At 51.4% G+C, this 19,541-nt stretch overlaps 1 protein-coding gene across 4 annotated transcripts in view; it reads right to left on the bottom strand.

Moving 5' to 3' along the window:
• Positions 1–2,255: 2,255 nt before the first annotated feature.
• The window catches only part of STK35 (serine/threonine kinase 35), a 40,697-nt gene continuing 23,411 nt past the window's right edge, over positions 2,256–19,541 (bottom strand). Inside the window, exons 3-4 of one of the 4 annotated variants that reach the window (XR_002827420.1) lie at positions 8,277–8,562; positions 2,256–6,720 (exon numbers count right to left, since the gene is read on the bottom strand). The gene's annotated coding sequence lies outside the window, so the exon portion shown is untranslated. The remainder of the gene's footprint in view (positions 6,721–8,276; positions 8,563–19,541) is intronic. The other 3 variants (XR_001346500.2, XR_001346501.2, XM_006107496.3) reach the window with 3 other exon arrangements.

The raw sequence follows: 19,541 nt of genomic DNA, 5'->3' as shown, positions 1-19,541 counted from the left end.
CTCCCTGCCTCAGGGGCTGACGGGAATGAAATGGACTGTGGCTAAACCTCAGGAATGGAGAGAAGTTGCAGGCCAACCTACGAGGGTGGGCCGGGGCCCAGGAACCGGGTTCATATCTTAGGGCTGCTCCCACCATAGGCTCCTGAGCAAGTTCCTTCCACGGGGCCGTGCTCCCGACATGTGCTCTCACCCATCCCTTAATAACTATGTATGGATTGCCTACTATGGGCCACGTCAGGCACTGCGCAAGGGCATAGATTATTTAAATACAGACAGTTCCCAATTTATGGCTCACCCTCGGCTGTCCTTCTCCGAGCTCCAGGCCGCCGTCTGGGCTGAGCACAGACGGACCCTTTGCAAGAAGCCCCATCCCAGGGGCTGAACACCAAAACCGGGGTCTGAATGCAGCTTGTTCCCTCAGATTAGGCAGGAAGCCTGTCTTATCTCTTCCTCTCGCACACATTCCGAAGTCCCGACTCTGTCCTCCTGCAGTTTTGATTCCCGAGTTTACCAAGTCCCCTGAGAAAAGGCCCAAGTGGTGGGTCCCATGTCAAACACCAGCCCTACTGGATTGATGAGCATTCCTGAGGGGCTCAGCATCTGGCAGACTGAGAGCACCCCAAACAGACAACTAAAGAATCATCTGTTGAGAGCCTAAGTGCTGGGCCCAATCAGGTTCTTATTGAACCTTCAGCTGCTCTGGAGGTAGCTATCACCTCCACTGTACGCGAGGAAGGGAATGTGCAGCCAGCGAGACAATCACCTGCCCACTGGCAAGTGGCGCAGCCCCCGTCCTTCCCAGAGCACCACGAATTCACCCACCGGGTGGCCTGGATTTCCCTGGGCTTTAGTTTTCTCATCGGCAGAGGGGCTCACACACCTACCATGCAGGCCGGTGGAGGGCCAGAGTGCCTGGCTTTTAGTTAAGGGCCAGTGATTCCTCAAGGAATATGGCTTTTGTTGCCAGGCAGAGGTAGAGGGGCTGTAGGTACTTTCTTCCACCCCCAGACCCACCAGGATGGTCTCACTTAGAGCCTCTGCTCTCCAGGCCCTGTGCCTCCGGGAGCCCCTTGCTGCTGCGGTTTGGAGACCCTTCTTATCTTTACATTAAACATCCCTGAGGGTGGAACTTGCAGAAGCTGGGCTGGGGCTGAAGGGCCTGAGACGTCAGGAGGAGGTCCGTGTTGGCTAAGGTCCTGGATCCCTGCGAAGGGCAGACTAGGTTTGGTGCAAGCATGTCAAGCTCGTGGCCCACAACGAATATTTTTGCGGCCCAGCCAATACAATGGTATGTAAAAAACGTTTTAATAAAAATGTCATAACTTTTTGTAATATCCTCTTATACATAATCTATAATAAAAGCGTAATATGCTAATTAGACCAGCCAGCCAAACGACCTTCTGGACGTCATTCCGGATGTCCTTCTGGACGGAGCCACAGCAGTGGGGGGAGAGGCAGAGGGGGTAAGGGGCAATCAGGCAGGCAGCAGAGTGGTTGAGGGGATCAGGCAGGCAGAGGGTCCCTCCACCCGCCCCCCCCCCCCCGCCTCTAGTTATTAATAACGAACTATAATGTTCGCTAATGACTGATTACTATAATCCTGTTGCATTCATTTCCCTTACACGCCTTATGCACAGGCACACCATTTCTCTCCACTAATACTAGCAAAGGATATTTTAGCAGCCGATTGACACGTCATTAGTCTTGTACTGACTTGTTTGGTGTGCGCAACAGGAAATATTTCACTTTCAAACGAGAAAAATAGGTTTATTTGTGTTATGCTTATTAATTTGTGCAGTTATTCAGTGTCTGGTAAGTTAATGTTCAAGAAAAAATATTAATTTTTGTTAAAATGTTCTATTGTGTTAACGATGACTCATTTATTTTAGCCTTTTGTATTCAGCATGTCTCTAGCAAAATAAACCTGTTTCTATGAAAATTGAAGCTTTTTGGGGGGGCCCACATGAACTTATTTGGCCGTGTTAGCCTTTGAGTTTGACATGCTTGGCTTGGTGGATCCCTGCTCCCAAGTGCAGGTTTCTCGAGTCTGAACATGTTCCCAGGTGTGGGCTGGGAAGACCAGTTGAGAAAACCACCTGTTACCTTTCATCAAGCGACTGCCTATCCTTTTCTCTCATGCTGTTCACCCACGGGGACCAGGGATGGGATAGGATATGGGACTGGAGAGCTGTCACAGGGCTGGCTTCTCCGCCTTCCCACACCGGTGTTGACAAAACCACACACACGTTTTCAAATCACATATGGCTTCTTTGACCCCATCAAATAACTTTATTCACACAAACGTCCCTTAATTTACAAAGCCTCAGTCATTCATACACATTAGGGGCTCCACAGTGTTCAAGGAACTTAAATATCATGTATCATACCAACCCAAGTAAACCAAGTACAAAAAATACTCATATAAAGTTGTTCACACGTAGGTCCTAGATTACCAGCTTCTGTGCAAAAAAAGAAAATAAGGAAAATAGGTTTATTAACTAGTATTTGAAACAAACTTTGAGCCTGGGTTAAATCTTCCCTCACTGAAATGGCCCCACACAACTGTTAAATCATCGCAACATACTCCCCTGCTCTGATGAAGAGAGGCCCCGGGGCATGAACTCGGTCTTTAAAATGTCCCTAAATAAACTCCCTTCCTCCTGTGGCCTCCCTCCGGTGACCCCTGCAATTCTAGGGGCGCTCCGGGCAGCCAGTGACAGTCAACCCTCACACCACACCTCCTGCTTCCCCTCCCGAGGCACCTCTCCATGCTCAGGTGGACAGGATCAGAGATGGGCCTGTGTTGTCCCGAAGGCTGTGGCTCAGCCCAGCGTGAGGCAGTGTCTCTGGGCCTCAGCCCTAAGCCTGGCGGCCAGAAGAACTGAATAGTTCAAGTTCGGCTATTGTCCTCCTAGGAGACTCAGCAGCTGCCTATCTGGGGGCCACCAGACAAACCTAGAAGGGGAAAGGGCCATGGGAGGCAATAACCCGAGAGCCCCCTTAGAGTCGGGCCACCAGTGCCCCAGATATGTGTGGGGGCACCAGCAGGATCAAGGGTGGGAGGCGCACTTGGAGGGAGGGGCTGGAAGCTCAGGTGGCATGGAGCATGGTGAGGGCAGAGTCAGGATCCCCTTCTTAGGGGCAAAAGCCTGACTTGCTTTTCCAAGCTTCCAAGATACCCCAAAGTCAGAACCCAGATGTCCATCCGTCTTCTAAGAAGGCAAACAGTCAACAGCACAAAGAGGAGAGTCCCACAATGTCAACTCTTTTCCTTTTCTTATAAAAAGACTCAAGCAAAAAAAAAAAAAAATCTTATTGCTCCACACACTGGTTCTCTAGGAGGCAACTGATATGTTAAGGAGCTGAGGACCTTGGAGGAAGGAATGCAGGTGGGGAATGTCCGGGACCAGGAGGCTGAGGAAGGTGGCCAGTGGTTGTAGCACCGCAGGGTCGGGGAGTAGAGGGAGTGCAGGGAGCGCCCCAGCCTCTGCCTTCATTCACGCTGGGGCCACCGCCGGCAGTGCCATAGAGGCCAGGCTGTCCCGAGTCACTCTCCACCTAGTGTTGGGCACCATTCTCCTCTGGCTGTAAACAGGGTATTTCTCAAGTAAACATATGCACGCCCTCAGAAAGGCAGCCATGAGGGGCAACCACATCCGGGCGGGAGGAGAGGTCCCGTCCTCCTCCCAGTGCCTCCGGGAGGAGATGAGGCTGAGGCCTGCGGCTTAGTCCCCAGTGCCCAGAAGGGGGTCAGATGGAGCCGGTCTTGTATGAACAATCGTGGCATCCTCCTGGCTAGAGGTAAGAGGCAGGGACTGCTGGGTAGTAAGAGGCAGAGTGCACCTGCCTAAAGCATTTTCCATCCTCAGCTAAAGCTGCTAGAGATCGCCCTGGTGGTGGGCAGGAGATGTGTACCTGGCTGCAGCCCCCAGGAAGGGATGGGGGAAGGAGAGGGGAGGAGAGGGGAGAGGGGAACCCCATGTGGCTATGGGTGAATGGGAGGGAGAGTTTAAGAGACAGATGGACACAAACGAGGAAGAAGACACAGACTCCAGGGGAGCGGGGTCTGGCCAGGGAAGACAATGGAATAAGGCACTATGCATGATCTGTCTGCTGACTCCTCTCACTTAGGGGCACCGGGCCCAGACTCTCCCTCCAACAGGCTCTCCTTTCGGACTGGAGAAGCGAGTAACGGACTGCTATTTTAAAGTTTGGAAACTTCTGGAACTTGGACAAACTTAACAAACTTGGTGGCACTGAGGTGATGCACCACAGAGCTGCTGCCAGGCCTGAGACGGGTGGAGAGGGTGAAAAGGCAGGAAGAGGGGAGGAAGCCGACCACGGCGGGAACAGGTGGCAAGTGGCTGAGAAGGAGGACAGGGGCCACCCACCTCACCCCAGGCTAGTCCATGGACTGGACTGACTTAGGACCGACGCCAACTTCAGGTGGACAAAGTGGAGAGAGCAGGGGAAGGAGAGAGGGGAGACAGGCACTTGGGCTAACGAGCTGGCCCTCAAGAGCTAGGGAAGGAGGGCCCACCACCAAGCCAGGAGGGCTGGAGCCCTACAAGGTAAGGGCACATGGAAGCTGGCTACCCAGGCTGCCCACCTTACCCAAAAGTTATGGACATCCCGTCACCTATAGGGGATACCCTGGCGCCAGGAAAAATAACAAAGGGGGGTGCATTGCAGCTCCAAGACCTACTCAGAGCTAAGAGGCTGGGGAGGGCAGAAGAAAAAGACAAGCAAAAGGCAAATGACTTGTTAGGCTTGAGCCCTCACTGGGGACTTCAGAACCCGAGCTGTAGCAGGGAGAGGGGGCTGCTGAGTTTGGGGACTGTTTTTCTCATTCGCTCATGTGCAGAGACAGCTGGCCGCAGGGAAGGCAGGGGGTGGGGCTGGAGTGTGCACTGCAATTAGGGGATGCTGGGCTCCCAACCTCCCAGGTGCAGCCTAGAGCACACACAGGGCACCCGAGAAGAAGCGATAAGAGGCAGGTGATCACAAAGGATTTCAGCCAAGGAATGGAAGGGCCTGGTTACCACCTGCAGCCCTGCTGGTCCTGCTAACCACAGCCAGCTAGCTGTCTGCCCAGGAGGAAGGAGCCTTGGTATCCAAGGAGCTTGAGAAAAGGCAGAAAGAATGTGAGCAAACATATTGTCAAGTTTGGGCTGACACCACGCTAGCTTCTCCCAAACGCCCAGAGCTGCAGGACCAGGGCTGCTGTGGGGAAGGCCCCCTTGGTCACACAGAACTGAAAGGCCCTCCAGCGATCTCCCCTACTGATCCTATGCTGGCTGAGAGAAGACAAAAACCAAAAATAAACACAAAAGAGGAATCCCTTCCCCCTCCCCAAAGGCCCTTTCCTGCTTGGCTGTCACAGGGTGAAGAGCTTCTGGAGTAGCTAAAGCAGTGCCCAGGTGACACAGGGGGCCAACAGAGGAGGGTTCCTCTGTCCTGCCGGGAGCTGGGAGGGGAAACGGGGGGGTGCAGGGGGACAATGCCAGGTTCAGAAGCCTGTGAAGAGGGGCTGCGAGTGCTGTGAAGAGCGGAAGAGCAGCTATACTGACCCTGCTGGTGGGCTCCAGAGCTGGGGAATCTCTAGGTGGCAAACCCACAATCAGGCACCTAAAGGCTGCAGGGGTCTGCCCAGTCACCCCCCAACTCTCGGCTGTTCCATCCTTTTCCGGTCAGACACATTTACACCTAACAGTGTGCCCCTGGGGTGAGGGAGATGGCACGACACTGTTACCATAAGTGATACCAGGGGTCCCGGCACATAGGGCACACCCTTCAGTGCAGCGACAGCCAGTCCAGGGCACCCTGTTCTATGGCAATGCTCACGACAGGATCGCAGGGACTCAGGCGGTCTCCGTGACAACCTGGGCAGAGGTTTGGCATGACAGTTTCTTCCTGGGGATTTCTGCTGGGAGGAAGAACACTAACAGAAACGTAGGCGTGTAGAGTTGGGGTGGGCTGACCGCTCAACCGCAGGAAGTGGGAGATGATCACTTCTGTCCCGTCCCCCGCCCCTTCAGAGATCTCGGTCACGGAGGGCAGTGGGGGGAATGGAGTCCCACCACCGTCAGTCCTGGTGTGGCCGGGGCTTCCACAGCTTAAAGAGCACACACCCCCGGTGGGAGCTGCTTTCTTGAGTTCTCCCGGGCAAACGCTGGTCTTCCTCCTCCAGGCGGATCTTTACCCAAGGCCAAGAGCTGGCCGGGAGCAGCTCGGGTCGGCAGTTCCTGCGCCTGGTGGGAAGGTGGCCCAGGGGCCTCCTCCTGTCTCCATTCCGTTCCAGGAGAAATGCCCCCATCGCCGCGGAGAGGGGCCTCCTCGGGGGGAAGTGAGGTGTTATAAGCAGAACTGAGAAACAGGTAAAAGAAAGACAGGGAAAAGCAAGAACAAAAACAAAATAGTGCCCTAACCCCTTATAAAAATTAAAGATGAAATTTACACAAATGCTTTGTCCATATTAAATTTCTTTAAAGAAACTGGTGCCTGTCCACAGCAGAGCTTCTGCTCTTTTGAAGTCTTAAATCGTTTAAATTAAAAAAAAAAAAAAGACAAAAAAATTTAAACAAAACTGAAGGGAGAAAATGCAAACAAAGCTTCACATTGCTGGAGCTCCAGCTGTCGGGAGATGGCCGCTGGCCGGGCACCTGTACCCTCTGCCGTCCTCTGTGAGACTTGACGAGACTGTGGGTCCCGGGGATCAACCTGGAAGACAGAAGGCAGGGCACGAGTGGACACTGGTCAGTGGGCTTGGGGTGCCTCCAAGCTCCAGATCTCCCACTAGGTGCCAGCACCCAACCGATGACCTCAGGAGCTGTGCTGGGGCCAGGGAGAAGGTTTCTAAATAATTTATCTGAAGTGAATGTAGCTTCATTATTGCCACCCTGCCCCAGACACACAGTCTTACTATTCAGCTGCAGGTTAAGTGACATGCCCGAGCTCACATGCCTGAGGGGCAGACCCTGGCTGGGAGCCCAGGCACACAAATCCGGTCGATTGTGAATCCTGTGCCATATAACAGCTTTCTTCAGTGTTTACAAAAACGCCGGCGGACCCTAGGTACCCGTCCCTGCAGGTCTTGGCAGCCCTGGTTCCCCTCATACTTCCTCACCTCTCTAATCGTGCTGCCCTGAAATGTCAAAGCAACTCTCGAGTTTACTGATCCCATTTTAAGAGAATGAAAGAGACTCAGGCCTCTGAGAACAGAAACTAACTACTAGGTCAGTGATGGCGAACCTATGACACGCGTGTCAGAGGTGACACGCGAACTCATTTTTTTGGTTGATTTTTCTATGTTAAATGGCATTTAAATATATAAAATAAATATCAAAAATATAAGTCTTTGTTTTACTATGGTTGCAAATATCAAAAAATTTCTATAGGTGACACGGCACCAGAGTTAAGTTAGGGTTTTTCAAAATGCTGACATGCCGAGCTCAAAAGGTTTGCCATCACTGTCCTAGGTAGCCAAGGTTCTCCTGTCTTAGGAGAGGCCAGAATCCCACAGCCGGGCCGTGGGGGCCCCCGAGCCAGGTGCTGGGTCCTGCGTAGTTGTGCACTGCAGGGGTCAGGAACCAAGTTCTGGAGCCAGAGCCTGACTCAACAGGCCCTACACTTCACACTTCACTGTGGACAAATTAAGTCTCGGTTCCTTGGTCTCGTCACCTGTACCTAAATCACAGGTTATTCTGAGGACCAAATGAACTAACACAAGTAAAACTTAGAACATTGCCTAGCCCTATTATTAGCTATTATTTGAGAATCAATCGCCTTAGGGCTGGGCCTCAGGAACAAGACAAGCCACCTGCCCTTCAGGGACCTGTTCTAGTGGAGCCTCCAATACAAGCACCTACAGAGGTCAGCCTTGGGCCGGCCCTCACCCAGCCCAGTTCTCCCAGCTTGAGCCTGGTCAGAGCTAAGTGCAGCCCTAACCTAGGCAGGGCGGCATCCAGGGCAGCAACGCTGCAGCCTGAACCGCTGAATCAGACAAGTGTTTCACCGTGTGCTTGAAATCCCCATTGGCTTCAGTACTCTGCAAGCTCTGTGTGGCCTGAGAGCTGCCTTCCCACATTACTTGCCCTGAGCAGTCTGACAACACTGGCCGTCGTCCTCAGGTCACGGGGAGATACCTGGCTAGTCCTCAAGAGAGGCAGTGGGGTGCAGTGATAAGGAACGGTTTACTTCCTGTCAGCCTCAGTGTCCTCCTCTGAGAAATGGGGAGGGCTCTATTTTGAGGTCTGAGGGGAATAACTAAAAAGTACCTGGCCACAGCAGGAACTGGCATACTCGATGAGCCCATTCTCTCCCAGCCATCTGTCCCGACCAGAAATGACGAATGTATGAGATTTAAACACCGTGGTCCTCAGCCACTGAACCAGAACCCTGCTCGGAGCTGGGTGAGGGTGCCATGAAAAGGACACACACCGTGGGAGGAGGGAGCACAGCCTTTCGGAGAGCAACATGGCACTGTGTTTTCAGAGCTTCTGCCGCGTTTGGACCTGTAGATCCTATAGTTCCACTGCTGCAACTGTATCTTAACTGATAACCCTACACATGAAAAGGACTTGATGAATAAAGATGTTCACTGAAGTATATTTAATTTATGAGGCAACAACCCACAACAGAGGAGATTTAAGCAAATGATGCATCCACGCAATGGTATTTGCAGAGGAAATGAGGAGGCTGTGTGGCATTTTGAACAATATCATAGCAGAAGCATTCCCTGGGTTAAGTGGGGAGAAGCAGGCTACAAGTTCTGCAGCAGAGTATGCCCATAACTGAAAACACAACACTTCCAAACGTAGGAAAATCTGCAAAAAATACACCACAACATTGTACTTGTCACGGGTGTGCCTTCTTCCACTTTTCCTGTATTTTTAGTACTGAGTGACATCACCCAGTCATGCTCTGTTCTGTAATGGAAATAGTGGACTCTAATCAACAGGAAAAGCTGGCAGCTCCGACTCGGAGGTCCATGGAGCAGCGAGCAGCCCAAGAAACCAGACCCGCGTCTTTTCTGGACTCTTCCGCATACAGTGGACATGGAGAATTCCCCACACCTGTCAGACCTGAGAGGTGAGACGGATTCCCTTCTCTGCCTCCCAGGTGAGGGGACCCAGCGTCTGCGGGTGGAGTACAGCAGGAATGGATGATAAAGGCACTGGACAGCTATCTGATGCGGAAAAAAATACTGGATTCCCAGGCCCAACCCTTTCCTCTGCTGCTTCTGTCTCCCTGCCTGTTAAGTCCTTTCAACAAAAACCCAGTGGGCCTTCCATCTCAGTCTTTGGTTTGTAAAAATAAAACCATCATACGCATGCCCTGTGATGATCCAGCAGCCCCTCATATCCAGCACTAGTCAGCATGCCTACTGCCTTCAGCAGACAAAGCAGAGCAATCAGGAGACGGGGAGAGGGAGAGCTTGGGGAGGACCTCACCAACAGAGACACGCTAAATCCTCATGAAGTAGGACAAGAAAAGCCTGATAAGTTGTATGGTCATGTGTCATCTGCTAAAATAATCTCTGGGACCAGTTATGACCTTTTCAACACCGCTTTCCTTCCTCCCTGGTAGGACCCAAGCGAAGACAACTTCCTCAAAAGGATGATCATCAGCAGGAGCTGGCCCCCGGCAGCTGAAAAGCAGTGTGGTCGAGGAGGCAGAGGTTCTGGAGCCAGAGTCCTTTTTCCAAAATAACTGGTGGAACAGAGTGTGACTGCAGAAGGTCGAACCCCTCGTCCGGTGCTCTGCAAGAGCTCCTGCGACACCAGCACGCAATGACCGCTGGAATCACTGGGTCCCTTGCCAGGAACCAAGGCTGACATTGCCCACAGGCTCCTCCGCCCTCCCTCCCTTGGACTGGCTTTGGCCCTCCTGGTAGGTCTGCTGGCTTCACCCTGTGGCAGGGACAGGAAAAGGAGAAGGGACTCTCTTCTGTGGAGAGGACCTGGACTTTGAGTCTCTCTCCCCTTAGAGAAGGTACAGCTTTCCAGGGAGCCAATGGCAGAAACTGCACTGGAAGACAGAGGGGAGTCCTTTCTTGAGCCATGGAGAGGGAGGCTCGGGTTGACGCCCCAGCCACACAGTTCTGGGCGGAAACAGCAGCAGACCCTCCCATGCACCTCATCCAGAGGGGCCAGGCCTCAGCTCCCCGACTCCCCAGGCTGGGCTTAACTGCTCAGTTACCAGCCTCAATCAGAGCGTGCCTTGTCCCTTTCAGTGGAACACCTACCTCTGATCAGAGCCCTCCCTAGAGGGCAAAGCCACACCCACTGAGCAAACATGGTGTGATAAACCTGTAGATGACACCTGTCACACACTCCGTCTTTCACTGTCCCCATCTTGTGAGGATGGATTTGCCCATTTTAAGAAGGGAGTAGGCCCAGAGAGATGGAGCAAGTTGGCCCACATCACAGAGCTGTTGAGCAGTAGAACCAGCACTCAATCTAAATTTTGCAGCCCCTTCCCCGCCCAGTCTCTCCACTATGACAGTCCTCAAGTGTTTTACACCTACCGCCTGCCTCACTGCACTCGACAACCGAGGTAGGAGCTGTGGCCACTCCAGGTTTAGAGATGAGGAAACGAAGCTCAGAGAGATCTGCTCCTACTTTTAGCCTAGAAATTTATGATGTCAAGTTCCCGCCTACAGAGAGAAGTGCTTAAGAGCTTAAGCAGAGTTTCAAACCCATTTACGCCTTTCATTTGGAAACAGATTCAGGCAGAAAAAGGAGCATGAAGGCTTGGCTTAGGTATCTCTGCACAGGTCTGATGTCCAGAGCACAAACGGGGATGTGATGCCAACCAGGCAGTGAGAAGCTTCCGGCAAGTGCCTCCGCCAGCCAAGCACTGGTCTCTGCAAGGACACCAGGGAACCAAACTGTTCCCACAAGGCCACTGGTAATGTGGAGACTTTCCGAAGTTGGGAGAGCTGCAGTGGGAGCAGGCGATGATGGGGCTGGGACTGGGGATGGAATGGGCTCACACACCGAAAAGAAAGCCATCTGGTTGGCGTGCTCATAGACCACAGCACAGTATAAACTCAAATTGCGGTGCTACTGGGTGGTGGCCAAGAACTCACTCTTACCTAAGTTCTCCCTGTAGTCCTGTGTGGTGATATCACTGTAGCTAATGACACATTTGATATGCTAGATACCATGCAAGATTAATATGCAATGCTTCTTCTGTCCAAACAAAGGCCCACGTAGGAATTCTCCCATTTCACAGATGAACAAACTGAGGCTCGGGTGTTAATTTTCAGCACATCATGCTGTGGAGGCACAGAGGCAAGGTAATCTCTGGGTCACAGAGGGCAGGCCTCTCCTTCTAAATAGGATTAGCTTTAAAATGAGTCATTCTTCACTTATTTAATACACCAAACAAAGCAGCTGGCTTTCATATTCAGTTTCATGCCAGCCCTTGGGGGTTCAGTGGCCCCAGACACCACTGTCAATTCTAACCTGTTAAAGCCAAGCTTTCTGATGCATCATTCCCCTAAGGCTTGGCTAGCAACAGTGGTGCTAGGAGTAGGGCAAAAAACAGAGATGCCTGTGCCGTGGGCAGCCTCTGGCACAGTACATGGGGGTTGGTCCTGTTGTCAGGGTAAGAAAAATGGGGGTGAGATGACAAATGTGGTAACAGCGTTTTCTGTCTTCAGGTCTACAGAAGGGAATAGGGAACAAAAGCCTAGAGATTATCAAAGCATACCCACCAGGAGCTTCATGGTCTCTGAGCCCTGACCAAGAGACCAAAACCAGGTAGAAATCTAGGAGCAGGTCTCAAAGGGGGAGCATCTTTCAGAGAGCGTGTTAGAATGGCAAAGAATGATTGGTGCTCTGCCAAGCGCATGAACTTTGGAGTAGGAAGACCTAAAATTCCTATCTCAGCCCTACCAATCACTAGCTTGGACCTTTACCAAGTCAAGGCCCCCCCAAGTCTATTTTCTCAACTACAAATATGGAAATGTTGACCTTGCAGGGTGTGAAGTCCAGTGACAGCATTTGTAATAGGCAACCAGAAGGTACTTAATAGTTGTGATGGCAGCATAAAATCACACCCAAAACACCAAAACAAAACCTCACAGTCGTCACTGGCTCACGCAAAAATTCCAGACAAGACGACTCAGCCCAAGTCAGTCTTCTCTCGGCAGCCTTTCTGCTTTTGGCCTCAGGCTGAATGAATGATTCTGTGCAGTCTGTAAATTAATTTTTTATTGCCATGTACCCACACCCAGTTCCTATCCATCATCCAGTATTTGAGTTCCTGTGCTTGGCAACCTGAAGCCTCCTGAGAGAAGCAAGAGACTGTCCCTGCTGGTCTGGTTGCACACCCCAACCGTCCCAGGCCCTGAACCTGTCCCTTCATATCCACTCAGGTGGCACCCACCCTTCGAGACACCCTCACACCTCCTCCCAGGAAGCAGTCCCAGAGGAGCCAGTCTCCAGTGAGCAGGCGCAGAATGACCACAGACCCCACCCCCACCCCACCTAACCATGCTGTGGGTGCCACTCTTACCACCCTAACTACAAGCTTCCTTAAGCACAGGGACAGTCTCCTGCTTCTCTCAGGCTTCAGGTTGCCAAGCACAGGAGCCTAAATACTGGGTAATTGATAGAAACTGGGTGTGCGTACACGGCAATAAAAAATTAATTTACAGACTACACAGAATCATTCATTAAGGGTGACAGGATTTTAATATAAAACTATGGTGATGAAAATCCCTGCTTTTGCTCGAGTTCCCAATGAACTTCCCAACCAGCTGGGGCAGAGAGGGCTGGGCCTTTCTCAGGCTCAGCAGCTGGGAGGGAGGAGCTGGGATTTTGCCTGTGCTGCTCTTCTCCTGCCCAACAGCACGCCACTCCCCTCCACCACCTTCAGAGCTGGGTGGGAGAAATGAGGCACACAAGGGTGACACAGCCCACCAGTTAGAGAACCAGGAAGCTCCTGTCTCCATTCCGGCTCTCTCCGCTACTCCTTTCCTCGCAGAGCTGTCTGCCTAATCTAGAGATGGGGCCTGAAATACTGGTGTGGCTAGTTGGAGCTGGCCTGGCTTCAGAGTATGACCCCGAGTCTGTCAGTCAGGGTAAGAAGTTCAAGGAAAGGGCAGTTAGGACTGGAAGACATGGGTTTGGCCTCAACCCTGTGGACTTGCCCAGATCTTAAAGACCCACCATGGTTGCCCTAGCTGGTTTGGCTCAGTGGATAGAGCATCAGCTTGCGGACTGAAGGGTTCCGGGTTCGATTCTAGTCAGGGGCACATATCAGGGTTTCGGGATCAATCCCTAGTAGGGGGCGTGCAGGAGGTGGCCAATCAATGATTCTCTCTCATCATTGATGTTTCTATCTCTCTCTTCTTCCTTCCTCTCAGAAATCAATAAATATATATATATATATTTTTTAAAAAGACCCACCATGGTGGCCTGCCAGGCCCAACCACCTCCCCATGACTCTCCTTAGCTCAACAGGCTGGGGTGGAGACCTGGCTGGGGTGCTGTCAGGTATGGCGGACTCCCCTACTCCATATTCAAAACACAAAGGTTGTGGAAATAGGCACTGGGGGCAGGGCAGCCCTATGAGGAACCGAGCTCCAGCCCTTGGCAGCCAGAGGTCCACCCTTTGCCTAAGAAGCCACCCCTCCCATCTTCCACACCCTTTTCACCTACTTAGGTGTACCAGAGGAAGCAGCCCTGTGGGTTCTCAGAAAGGTGGACTGTCGCCCAGGTGTGATAGCACAAATACAAGGGTAGAAATGTTCTCCTCGTTGTCAACTACAGGAGACACTGAAGTAAAATGCAGGTAAATGATAAAGGATCTTGCCTGGTGGTGACAGCAGGAGTGGGAGACCAGGCTTCTGGTCTCATCGTCTCAACTTCTCTCTGGGACATCATTTCTCCATGTGCCAATAAGAGGCTTAGGACCAGGGCAGAGATTCTCAACCTGGGGTCCTACTGACTCCAAGGATGCACAGGTCTGCAAACCCCCTAAAGGCACATGAAGTACCAGAGTGTAAGTCACGTGCCTTTTGCTGAGAGAATATCCCCAACATTCAGATTCTGAGAAGGGTTTATGACATAAGGAATTCTAAGAACTAAGGATCTTTGTCGGCTCCTTATCTAAGGCAAGAACTCCAACCAGAAACAGCACAGGAAGGCAACATGGGCTTCCCACAACAAAGGTGGTGGTGCTACCTGTGTAGCCGGGCCAGGGTGTGAGGGGAGTGTTGTGGGGAGGGGAGACGGACTTCAGCTCATTGCACCAGAGCCCTTCCTAACAGCGGGAGGGTGAATTCCTCTCCCTGAGGCTCCCTTACAGCAGACAAATGCCACTGAGAGGAGATGGCTCTGTGCCGTGTGTCAGCTGAGCTTGATCCACTTACCACAATGAGGACACACACTCTTGTAGAAACAACTGGCAGGCCCAGTGGACAGCAATGACTAGCTTACTGAGAGAAAGGGAATGAGCAGAGCTTAAAGCCACGCAAACAGATGTCAGCTTTATCTCAAGTGTGCCAGAAAGTTCGGCCAGGGCAGTGAATGGTTCTACTTGAACTGTAGCAAGCAGTTACTGCGGAAGCTTAGACACGGAGACTTGGTCATGTTACGGCAGTGATCATGTTGTCACCACTGTTGACTTGCTTAATATTGTTTTCAACTTTTTGATTCCTTGGAGTGTGCTGCTGCCCAAATGCTAGGATTTAAAAGTTTGCCAAACGCACAAAAATAAGAATCACAGGGCAAGACCTAAGACTCTGAGATCTGCAGGTCTCTCTGGTGACCAGCAATCAGCAGGACGCACACGGAGTCCTCATACTTATCAGACAGTTTAAATCTGGGAAGTCACACATGGAAGCCCTTAGGGCCCTGGGGTTGGTGAGCTCCCCTATCACCGAGGCTGGTAAACAGGTCCTGGGTGGAACTCACTCAAAACAAACTAAGGGGGAACTTTTTGTCTCCAGGAACAGCACCAATAATTAGCAGTAGGCTACGGGGATACCTTAACTAATTCCCTTCCTCAACTTATTAAGTGCGGGGATGAAATGAAAGCTGAAAACTGCCTCAATTGGTCCCCAAAGAGGTTGAGGTTCAGCTGTGGCTGCTGTGATTAGCAGAGAAAGGGCTCAAGGGAGAGAGGCTGGGCTGCTGAGAGAGTTCTCCTGTGCGCCCTTTGCCAGGAGGAAAATGTCTAAGGTGCAGTAACAGCTAAAGGGGAGCGGTCACTTCCATATGGGGCAGGACAATTTGTGGTTACAAAAGGAAAAACTCAAACAAGGTCATGCCCAGAGTGGTCTGGGCGAAAGGAGACCATATGGACTTCTGGTGACAGCACCAGCCCAAGCCCCCTGTGCCTCGGGGAACTCACTGGGGGCACTTGCTAAGGGGTTTGGAGCTCTCTTAGAGAAAACAAGGGCACAGCACATTGTTCATGAGAACTGAAGTGAAAACGATGATTAGCCTACGAGGATTTGGCAAAGACAAACAGCATGAGGGCCGCACACAGAGCCGCCACCACTGAACTCTCACTGTCTGGAGGAACTGCAGTGGAGCCTTTGCATTTCTTGTATACTTTGTCTTTTACAACAGGTACAGCGAGCACCAGCATTAAATGAGTATCATTTAATGGACAAGGAAATGGGGCCCCAGAATCAGGTGACTTGTCCAAAGTTACCAGCTAGTAAGTGGGAGAGCTGTGATTTAAACCTAGGTTACCAGCAAATCAGGCTCAAAAGCACCGTGTGGAAGCATAGGGCTTCTCACTGCCACGGCCAGTCATTGCCCTTTCTCCCTTCACGTGCTCGGGAAGGTGGCTCTGCGGCCTCACACCTACTAAAGACTGGTACTGTCAGGGGCAGCATCTCAGCCGCCCAGGAGGCTGACAGTTCTCCCCTCACAGTGACTGACTCATCTGCCAAAACTCCGGCTTTATACACCACCCCCACCTTTTTTACAGAATGAGGTTCTCCCCCTTAGGTTCTTGGCAACTTTGCTATGTTGCACTCCCTCTTTTGAACCAACCCAAAGATGGGCTCTTTCCACAAATTCCCAGTGTCTGCCTTTGCTCACACTGTGTCCCCTGCTGAGATTCCCCTCATTTGCCCTCCTTTCTTCAGGGCCATCGCAAACCACACATCCTACATGCTGCCACCACTTATTTCTTCAACAAAAAGCCCGCACTCCCTCCTCTGAGCTCCCCAGAGCGCTGAGACAGTCCTGTGCCACCACAGACTTGCTACTGTGACCTATCCTCAGAAGCTCACGGAAAACACCATGGCGCCAGAGCTCCAGCCACGTCACCAGTGGGGCAAACCACTTCCTCTCTGGGGTGGGGAGGACACCATACCCAGGACACACGTGAGGATTTCACAATAAACACGGGAGAGTATGAAGTCTGAAAAACAGCATGAGCTCAGTAACTTCAGGTGAGAGAGAGGTGTCCGTCCCTCCCCACCCAACATGCCTTATGATAAAACTCCAGGCTGCGCAAGCTTATTCCTGTCCTGAAGCAAACAGAGTGAATACAGGACTACCGGCAAGCCACAGAAACTCGCAGTAAGCATCTGCTACCCCAGGGCAAAAAGACCTGGACTCTCCTGGGTTCGGGGAAGGAGATGTGGTAAACAGGCAGGGGCGCCAGCCTCCACCCTATTCCCCACATAGGGTGAAGGGTTAGCTGAAGGACTGACTTTGAAATCCCTACTCCACTAGCTGGATGTCAAGCTATGGCCGTAGGGCCACCCTTGGTACTTGCACTTAGAAATCTGAAGGTAACTGAAACCAGGTCTGCTCCCTCACCTCCTTTCCTTAATCCAAAATAGAAAGTATTTCTCAATTTACAAGTTAAAGTGGCTCTCAAAATTAATTTTATAATCAGCAATTATGGTTCTGTTACAGAACTATTAAAAAAATAAAACAGAGTGAGATGGGGGTGCTAGAAAGCTGCTCTGTGGCAAACCCCAGCCTATCCACGTGATAGGACACTGCAGACTTTCAGCTCTAAAAAGCAAGAGTAAATACCCAAACAACAAAATGCTATGTTCTTGGACATAATTATAGCACATGCAAATGAGGACACAGAGGAGCTAGACACATCAGTCACCTAATGAGAAGCTGATTACAAGGGGAAGCACAAAACACAGAAAGATTCAGCCATCAAACGAAGGCTGTGAATGCAGCCCTGGGTCTCGAGGTCACTCTGTGCCCGTGAAGATACCCTATGTTCGGCAACAAATCTCGGACTCAACAGCCTTCCAAGAAGACACAGACAAACACAACTCACCAAATACCCACTGGAGGAGAGCAGATGAGTTGATATCCATATATCCAAGACATTTGTGTATTCCTTACCCGCTTCAAGACCCTCTCCTGCAGCGTTCACGATCTCTTAAATGGCTCTGCCCCCCTGCCTGGAGACCCACAGATAATGGAGTTACCCCTTCCTTAACCTTAATACAATCTACTTGTGAGCCCTTTAGAAACCTCCAAAACATACCTTGAATTCTCCTCACCCTTCTCCATATGCTGTACAGTCACCCCACCTGGGAAGCTGCAGCTTGCTAACTGGGCCCCAGCTTCCATGCTTGCCTCTCTCCCATCCTGCTGGCCACAGAGCTGGAGTGATCTTGTAAACATGTAGAGCAGATGGAGAAAGCCACCGTTCAATGACTTCCCATAATCTACAAAGCTTGGCACTGTCGGTTCCTGTGCTCCTGCCAGTTCCTTGCCCCTCTGCTTGGCAGAGGCCCCATCCTTCAGGTCTTAGCTTCTATGTCACCTCCTCAGAAACACTTTCTGTCTTGGGCAGGTCCCTATTTTCTATTTCCTTCATCCATATACACACCTGAAACTGTCTCTGTAGTTTCCCTCTATGATGTGAACAAAGGTATAAATGCCTCAAGGATAGGGACCATGTCTGATGTTTCACCAAAGCACTGCTTAGCACCTACCACAGTGCCTATAACATACATAGTCAATCAATAACAACTAATAGGCCCCTCTGGGGGGGGGGAGGTCTTTTTATCAGTGGGGGGCTGGGGTAGAAAGCACATGAACCTGCACCCATTCTGAGATGCTACTTCTAGCTCTGTTAGCAGCATGGCCAAGACCTGGTATAAAAGGACAGTAGGACTCAACAGCTGTGGAGAGCCTACTGCATGCCCTAGCTAGCTTTATATTCATTCTCCACAGAACCTTCATGAAAATCCTATTGGTAAGTGTCAGCAACCCATTTGAGAAATGAGGACTCCCAAGGCTCAGAGAGATGCCTAAGGTTTAAATGGAGTGAGGTCATTATCTCATCTCATGGCCTATGCCAGGCACACAGCAGGTGTTCAATACATGCCAGTGGAACGAACAAGTGAAGTTCTCTAGTCTGGCTCAAAGCCATGTCTAAGACTCCGCGTGGAGATCTAAGCCCTCTGTGCATCCCCTTCCCTCACAAACTTCCATTTCTCTAAGGGTCATCTTCTGTCCTACCATAAAGACCTCACAGGGACCTGTTATTCCCGATGGTATTCGCCTGAGAGCATACCAAGTTGCTCACCGTTACTATGGCTCACGGTTACTATGGCTCAGAAATCCACTGCCCCAGGATCAGGGAAGTCCAGGAGAAGTTCAATGGTTTTCCTCCTCCTTTTTTAAGGAGCTGGTGGCCACAGGGCCTCACCTCATCCTCATTAAGGAAGAAACTAGGTAAGAGCCCAGAGTCCCTGGTCCTAGAACCACACCCACTGTGGAACTGTGATTGTGCCAGGGCTAAGGGAGTAGGGAAGAGGGCCAAGAGTGGTCCTTTGGGTAGTCTGGTTTCCTGGATGAGGAAGCTACGGCCATTAGGAGCGACTTGCCCAAAGTCCCAGTGCAAGGTAATTAGAGAAGACAGAGCCAGGGTTAGACCCTGGCAGGCCCTCCCAGCTCTTAGGCCTAGATCCAAGCTTTTTGAGGGCAAAGGGGTAAGAGGCAGGCAGCTGGCTCCGTGTTTAACAGATAAGGTGGTAGATGGTGCCTTTACCCTCTGCCAGTTTCAGACCAAGTGTGCAGCAGCAATCCTGGAGTCTGCAGGTCTGAGGCGAGGCGGGAAATACGCCTTTCTAACAAGTTCCCCTGGCATGCTGCCAGTCTGGGACCACCATTTGAGAACCACTGTGCTAAGGTTTGTCACTGGCACTGTGTTGAGGGGTCGGAGAAAGTGGGGAGTGTGGCAATAGCTTGTCGATATCTTCAAGTTCACAAGATAGAATCTCGATCTATTAAGTAGAACACCTGTCACCCATAACATCCTCAGTTCCTTCCACCGATAAAAGGGCAACAGTCTTTCTAACCATGGTTAAGGCCATGTAATTAGGCTGCAGATCCTGAAATCACCTCTGGGTCTGCCTATGGCATCACTATGTTATGCCCAACTCAATAAAACCCTAAGAGTAGGTGGGAAACTGCAGTGCTAGGGACAGCGGCGCCCCTGCCATAGGACTCCCAAACACTGGGCTGGAGGGACTGCTCTCCGTGCTACCCCTGCCTGATGCCCATGCCCTGAGGTGTTCA

The sequence above is a fragment of the Myotis lucifugus genome, unplaced genomic scaffold, assembly GCF_000147115.1.
Source record: "Myotis lucifugus unplaced genomic scaffold, Myoluc2.0 scaffold_1222, whole genome shotgun sequence".
Classification (NCBI taxonomy): Eukaryota; Metazoa; Chordata; class Mammalia; order Chiroptera; family Vespertilionidae; genus Myotis; species Myotis lucifugus.
The sequence above is the reverse complement of the archived record's forward strand: the minus strand, read 5'-3'. Positions and strand labels throughout refer to the sequence as shown.